The 6,079-nt window shown below is 34.2% G+C and overlaps 1 pseudogene; it reads right to left on the reverse strand.

Moving 5' to 3' along the window:
- Positions 1-5,423: 5,423 nt before the first annotated feature.
- LOC120607775 (uncharacterized) lies at positions 5,424-5,542 on the reverse strand (annotated as a pseudogene).
- Positions 5,543-6,079: the final 537 nt, after the last annotated feature.

Here is a 6,079-nt window from a genome sequence, read left to right on the forward strand (position 1 = left end):
TCTATCTATATTACAGGATTCTTGTGAAAAACAAATGAAACAATGCATGTAAAGGAGTTCTGTGGATGATGAAGTACGATTCAAATGTGATTTCATATTACTCACTTATGGAAGTCTTTTGAAAAGTTAACAGCACAAATAAAAGAGTGATTACTAATGAAAGTAAATTTCTTTGCAATGTGCTTCTTTCATGTGGACACTCTCAGCATCTTTGGTTTATATAAAAATAAATAATAAATGTGGCACCAGATGTTCTTTGGTCCTTGAGTTCTGGGAAGCATGTCGGAAAATGTCAGGAGTGACCAGTAAGAGGCATTCAGAGGACCTGGTAAAGCTCTTGGATCTAAGACTCACAGCAAAGAAGACAGTTGGTTTTAACTGTTTAGTGCTTAATTTGTATGTCGATTGATATTTAATACAATGTGTTTATTTGCAAAAGTCTCTATTAAGATACAAGACTTTCCAAATAAATACAAAATTCTTTAACTGATAATTATCTAAATTTAAACATACAAAAATAACATGTGGTTTTTAATTCAATTAAAATTTGTTATATTCTTTCCCTTTTGTAAGTATAGTTGAATATAAAACAAGCTAATTTTCTTATTTGTTTGCAAAGTAAACATGAGGGTCTGTACTACTACATTTTCACAGGTGATGTAATTTCCAAAGAAGAGCAAAATAAGGATTGAAGGCAAAGAACAAATGTGACGTCATGTCTATCATTACTGAAAAATTAAATGAGATTTCTTTTGGCTTGTGAAAAAAAAAACCAAAACGCATCTCCTATAGAACCCTAAATTGTCTCATGACAGAAAGAGCTAAATCGCAAATTGACATCTATTATCTATTAGCTTTATTTTGTCTTAAGTTATATGTCTTCTTCATTTAGCCATCTCCAAATGAAATTCAGAATGTACTTTCCTTTACTGATGCACATAAAATAAGAATACATTTACTTTTTTTCTCCCATTAGAGGTGAAAGTTTGCTATAGGTTCCCATATCTCATTCTCAACCCTCCTTGTATTTGTGAGATGGCTGGAAAATGCACAGACATAGTCTGAAGCCATGGAATAGAATTTTGTGGTTAGGCTACACCAGTTTATTTATTAATTTATCTTATTTTCCTAAAAATATGATTAAATATATATGCTTTCATATGCCCATAAGTGGAAAGAGAACAATATGCTAACTATATAGTTGACTGCTCTCTCTGCAGTGGGCAAACAGATTAGGAATGTATTATCATCCATTTGAAGTTACAGGGGCTCCAGAAAGATGCACAAATATATAAGATTTTTCATTCCATTTATGAATCCACCAGATAACAATTGACTTCAGAGTAAAAAACCCTAAAGTGTGAGGAAGGAAATATCATCTAATTTTTTTAAAGACCCTTTATGTTCTCCTCTTACCCTTGTACATGTAGTGAGTGAAAGATCAGTTTTGCATTAGTGTCTGACAGATGTGTGCTTATCTAAGACAAGTGGGTCCCAAATGCCATTAAAAGAGGATATCATTTTCCATGTTCCTCAACATATGAGAACAAGTGAGCACAACCAGAGGGTGTATGTGTGGTAGAGTAGAATTTTTATTCCTTCTCATCCCTTTCTCTTCTTCTTTTTCCTTCGTGGAAGAACAGTGCTTTGTTAACAAAATAATACCTGAAGTTACTCCATAAGAAGTGGCTGATATTAGCAAAAAAGGATAGTTTTTATATGTTTTGTGTGTTTATTCTGCAGATGTTCCACTCTGAGGAATCTCAAAAATCTCAGGCCTCCCCCCTCAAAACACAGTAAGAAGCTACCTTTATGTATCTTGGTTAAAGTCAGGTGCAATGCTCAGGACCTTGGGGACCTGGCAAGGCTAACTGGAGATGGAGCTGGAACCCTGGGAGTAAATAGAGGAGGGGAAACACTGAGGGGTGTGTCGGGAGATGGGGGCAAGTGTGAATAGGAAGTGATATCAGAGAGAGAGGAGGAAACCCAAAGTGATTTCTTTATGCACTAAATAGTAACTTGAAAGGAGAAGCAAAAAAAAAAAATGTTTTGCCCCATAATACAAACTCTATGCGATTATTGTATAGTTTAAGTTTCCCTTCAGGTAATGAACTGAACTAACACACCATTCCAAATACCGAATGTTGATGAAAAGTTGGCAATTCATTTTTTGAGGAAGACTGGCCTTTATTCAAATTGAATGTATGCTTCTTTCACTGGGAAGGTCTTGCTATGGAAAAAAAAAGTCAGCTGAACTAGACTGTACAAACAGTTTTCAGACTCGTAGTTGGTTCCTGGACCACATTTTGTGTATCATTGAACTAGAAAACATCTAAAGTAGTTGAAATTACAAATAGAGAACTTGGGCTCCAACTCAGGATCAGGCAAGTCTAGATTGGAAGTCTGTAAGTACTTCTTGGAAAGCTACTTAATCTTTCATCTGATTGAACATTCAAAAGGAACACTTCCTGTAGTGTGTTTTGACAAGTAGTGAGTGCTCAATAAATGTTAGCTGTCAATATTATTTTTTCTTATTTATTCCTTACACACTTATTAAGTGTCTACTCTCTACCTTGGGAACCCTTGCTAAGTACTAGGAATTCAAAGATGCAGTTTCTCTACATAACAACCTCATAGTTTATGTTCTCTCCACTTCTGAGATTCCAGACCAAGTGGACGCATTGTGGGTAAATCACTCTTATTACTTCCTCCACAGCATGCTGAATAAGTACAGAAGAAAGATTAGCATGGATGAATATCTCAAGTATGATGAAATGAAATTTTCAAATATCTTTGTCTGCAAGAACCAGAAACACCAACTCCGGTTGGCTGAAACAATAGGAAATGTGTTGGCTCATGTAACTGCAAGCCCAGAGTAGGGTCAGCTTCAGTGCTGACTTAATCCTGTGGCTCTGGATCAGTTGTTCCCAACAGTTCTTTGACTTTGCCTTTTTCAAAACACTGGCTTCATCTCTAGAGAGGTAGGGAGATAGTGATAATATTTCAAATTTTATCTTCTGCACCCAACCAGGTCCAGAGAAAGTGAACAAAAGTTTTCTCAGAAAAATAAGAATAAACTTTCCCAGAACCCTTTGATATTAGTGTTCTCAACTTGAGTCATATGCTCATTTCTAAACTAATCACAAACAAAACTGGTTTCTCTCAAGACTGGGGATCTCATAGGAAGATGAAGAAGAAAGCAATAGAGTTCCCGATAGGTGTTATGAGAAAGTGACAACAAAACTTACAGGAATTTCTAAAGAAATGAATAGCCGCACATAACAGTACTAAACATCAGATCTTAAAAAGCATGACCTATTCAGATTCCTCAGTCTACAGAAAAAGAACTCAAGACAATAAATTAAATAATTGCCCAACTCTGTTTCTCAAATCCCACTAAGAGGTTCCTGTTTTCATAAAAAAAAATAATTGAGATGTTTTAATAAAGTATCTAGCTTTTGCATAGTAAACCCAAGGTTGTAAAGTTAAAGTTGGCACAGCTGTGACTCTAACTTAGGCAGTATTACTTCAAATCTATTGTGCTTTCAACACCAGACTTTTCTATTTTTCACCTTAACTAATAAAAACAAAAACAAAGCACATAATTTTGATTGCTTTTCTATTGCTTAGGAATTCCAGCAACTGGTGGGTACCATAACTCTTGCAAAGGAAAAAGGTAAGTGCAGTTTATGTGATATGACTTGTTTACAATACCTTTAGTTTCTTTTGAGGATATAGATTACCTTTCAACATTCTGGCCTTATGTAGTTATTTTGTCTCTTATCAATAAAAATTTAAAAAGGTGTTCAATGTTCAGAAAAAGAACTATAGTATTTGGGGAAGAAAGCTGTATTAATTTGTGATGAGTATTGTTTCGTATCTTCTGTATCTTTCGTAACCTTCTGTAGTTTATCAAAGAAAATTTTATTGTGGATGGATTCTTGGGGTTTCTTTGTTTAGTTGTACAGAATTTTAAAATTATTGGGAAGAAGTTTCTTATTTAGAGCTATTGCTTAATGCATTATTTCATTATAGTTAGAATGGATTCCAGAATAACTCTTATGCTAGTGATTAAATTTATATATTGTAGGCCTTATACCTAATTATTCTAAACATAACCACATACAGTTCAGTAAACTTTGTTGTTGTTGTTGTTTAAGTCTCTGAAAACATTTTTTAGGAAGAAGAGATTAGTGTGAGAAGCCTCACTTGGTATTCTGTTTCAGGCCAGCAACTGAATCTTTAATGAAAATCTTCAATGTCAAATCTTTAATGCAAAAAATCATTCACTAAACCAGCAGACCATCTAGCCTGTGATCACTTGGCCTCTTCGACTCTGTAATAGGTTTAAGTGGGATGTTAGTGTTACCATATAAGACGTATGTAAAACTGGCAATATCTGTTCAATACACAGTCCTATTAATTCTGTTTCTCAAATCTCACTGAGGTTCTTGTTTGCATAAAAAAAAATAATTGTGATGTTTTAACAAAGTATCTAGCCTTTGCACAGTAAACCGTAGAATATATATATATTCCTTTCTTATACTCTTAATTTTTTTCCAATAAGTATTGTACCATTTCTAAATATTTGATGAAGGCAAAAAAGTGGATTAGCCCTCCACACTTCAGTGACTTGTGAATTTACTCCCAGTTGGAAGCATTTCTGTTCTAGGAATATCAAAATCAGTGACCTTTCAGATGTCAATTTGTTTCTCCATCTGTCCCACAATGTAGATGTGAGAAATTGGACTGGCGCTATTGAGCCATGCTTTCTTACTTTTGCCTGTCAATATGTCGATTCCTATATATTGAGCTTCTTTGGCAATTTTTCATACATACTATCTCCATCCATTTGAGCAAAGACAGCTCACAAGTGAAGAGTATAAAGATAAGATTTGTGATTCATTCCAAGCTCATCTTTTTAACATATCATTTCTCATAGTATCTTCTAATATTCTAGTCTCTTTACCATCTCAAATGAAATTATATAATTTTTTTTCTAGCTCAGCAATGTTAACTTGAATACAATGCTCTGACTGGAAGAAAGAATAATGGTATAAGAAAATGTGTTTTATTTTTCTAAATTGTTGTCAGTTATGCTATATGGGGAGATGGACCAGTCTATGAATTAATGTTGTATATTTGTCAATAATCAAATTAGATATTTGATTCTTAATAATTTTCAGTATCATCTATTTATATTAAAGGGGGTTTGAACAAGGTAAGACATTAACGAGGATTTGTTATAAATTCCAATTTTTTATAATTATTCTTGACCCTTGTATTTTTGAGCAGGTGTTGGGGAAGAATGACTATCAACATTTCAGTCATTATTGTATGCATATTATCCTTCCTGAACTTAACCCTGATTTTGATATATAACACACAAGAGAAATGTTTCATTTAAAACATTTTTTTTTTAATGTCTATAGCACCTGGTATTCCAAGGTGGTCTCCCACCCAAGTACTAACCAGTCCTGACCCTGCTTAGCTTCCAAGATCAGACGAGATCGGGCATGTTCAGGGTGGCATTGCTGTAAACTAAAACATTTAAAAATTCTGCTTCTTATTCTGGTCATTTTTTGTCATATGTTTCAAGAACTGATCACCTTGTATGCCTTTAATTTACACAATGTTTTATGTCAACTATATCTCAAAAAAGCTGGAAAGGAAAAAAAGACTGATAGCTTATTGTTTGGATTTCAAACCCTAGTTCTGCAAATCAAGTATCTTTTTGTTCCTACCTGGGTTTTGGTTTCTGATCTAAGTCACTCCCTTAGTCTCCATACCATATGCCAACCTCAAACATAACCTTCCCAAATTACAACTCTAATCCTAGTGAGGCATGTCAGGCTCTAAAAATCATCATACTGACGAAAATAGTGTTGACCCATCTTGCGTTCTTCCCCTCGATTATAAACTTTTTGAAGCCTAAGATCATGTCTTGCTCCAAGACTGAAATCTACTATAATCCAATGTAAATGTTCATCAGAATACACCAGAGACATACACTTGTGTCCCAGGCATAGGACGAGCTCTGAGATGAGTTTTATTTGGCCAGAAGCATGTTTTAGAAAAA

This window comes from Pteropus medius, unplaced genomic scaffold (assembly GCF_902729225.1).
Source record: "Pteropus medius unplaced genomic scaffold, Ma_sr-lr_union100, whole genome shotgun sequence".
NCBI classification, from domain to species: domain Eukaryota; kingdom Metazoa; phylum Chordata; class Mammalia; order Chiroptera; family Pteropodidae; genus Pteropus; species Pteropus medius.